The 1,791-nt window shown below is 29.8% G+C and overlaps 1 non-coding gene across 1 annotated transcript; it reads left to right on the top strand.

The window, feature by feature from the left end:
• The first annotated feature begins 1,022 nt into the window (after positions 1–1,022).
• Positions 1,023–1,094, top strand: TRNAD-GUC (transfer RNA aspartic acid (anticodon GUC)). Its single transcript has one exon. It is a non-coding gene; the product is annotated as a tRNA-Asp (tRNA).
• The last annotated feature ends 697 nt before the right edge of the window (positions 1,095–1,791 follow it).

The raw sequence follows: 1,791 nt of genomic DNA on the forward strand, positions 1-1,791 counted from the left end.
AATATAACATCCAAATTACTCCATTTTCTACACAGCAAATTAATAATAATACTATTTACAAAGGGATAAACTATTTGATAATCTTTCCGAGGAACTAAAAAAATAACAAATTGGAATCAAGAAAAAAGTTAAATTAAAAAAAATTATCACTCGTAACATCATTATCAAAGTGCAGTAACTTCATTTTATACCATTTATATTTTTCAAAGTTACCACATCATTGATGTATTAGTCAACGTGCAACATCCTATACTAATGTACCTACACTCAATGATATTATTTTTTACTCCTACACCAGATCTCTTCATTGCCGTTGAAATACATACATAAAAAATATACTCGTATATTTCACTATTTTTTATTATGACACTACTGTAAAAATATAATAATTGAATATATTTAATTTTATTTATTTATTTATTTAATGCCCATAGGGCTTTTACATGTAGATGGTACAATTTTGATGACAGACAATTTTGAAACATGAGAAAGAAATAGTAAAAATAAAATAACATTAAAAAATATATGCGATTTGACTTTTTTACAGAAATACGACTTCTATTTAGGAATAGTGTTGGAATAAATCTTTTACGTAATTCACGAAATTCGCAAATTTAATATCAGAAACAAAAGTCGTTTATTTTTATAAAAAAATAATAGTCTTCGGCTAATTTCGTTGAGTTATTTTTGCAAAATAGTGTTTTTGCAGGTATCTAAATAAATAGCGGCCATTTGTTTATCACTAAAAAAATTAAATAAATAAAAAATTCTTAATCGTTTGATTGATATTTCAAACTACAAAGTCCGTGATAGAATTGACGTTGACAGCCGCAAAGTTAAAGTTATTTCGTTGTATTATAAAATATATATTTTTTCAAAGTAAATATAAAATGTGTTTTTTGGTGATAAGATTATTATATTTTAAATAACTACGTAGGTACCTACTTATCGGAGGTGAATAACAATAATAGATTATGCTGTGACTTTTCACCACATTACAGAAAACGGCAATATGATTCGTATCTTCAGTAGTATAGTGGTAAGTATCCCCGCCTGTCACGCGGGAGACCGGGGTTCGATTCCCCGCTGGAGAGTTTTTTTTATTTGGATTTTTTTTATAATCGCTTACCAAGATAATTTTTAGTGCTAAATTATTTATTAAAATCAGATTTATATTTAAAATCGTAAGAAAAATTAAAAAGGCTAATGAAAAATAAATATGTTATTCAGACAGAAAACCAACCAGGTAGCCGGTACCTACGCATTGAAAAAAAAACTATTATAATATGCTTGATTATGACCTTTAATATGCATATTTAAAAATAAAGTTTATTTTAATTTAGTGCACTGTGCTACCGTCCGGTATGCTTCCATCTGTACACCTACCTACACGTGGTGGGCACTAAAAATAGCCACTACACTCCCCCAGCCCACTGTGCTCGCATCCACTCTGCAGATATATTGTTCATACCTCATCGACCTCTTTATAACAAGCTTTGGCCATAATGGTTAGTACCTACCCTTCCTACAACCCCTGCCCCTAAAGCTCTCATAAAATAGGTGGTTGTCATTTTAAGGTAACTAACTGGCGGCTTTTACTGTAATTTTTTATCGCCAGTGCCTTTTTAAAGTAAAAAAAACCGTCATTGTGATTTGTAAATTCATGTTTGTATAACATTGTTCACGGTATATGGGATACATGCTGCGATGCACATTCACAATAAGCGTGCAAAGATGATCGTTGAAAAGCTTTAGAAAATTGAAAGATTAGGTATGTATACATATTTCAAG

Source organism: Hesperophylax consimilis, chromosome 1, assembly GCF_061612785.1.
Source record: "Hesperophylax consimilis isolate HC1 chromosome 1, BYU_Hcon_1.0, whole genome shotgun sequence".
Lineage (NCBI taxonomy): Eukaryota > Metazoa > Arthropoda > Insecta > Trichoptera > Limnephilidae > Hesperophylax > Hesperophylax consimilis.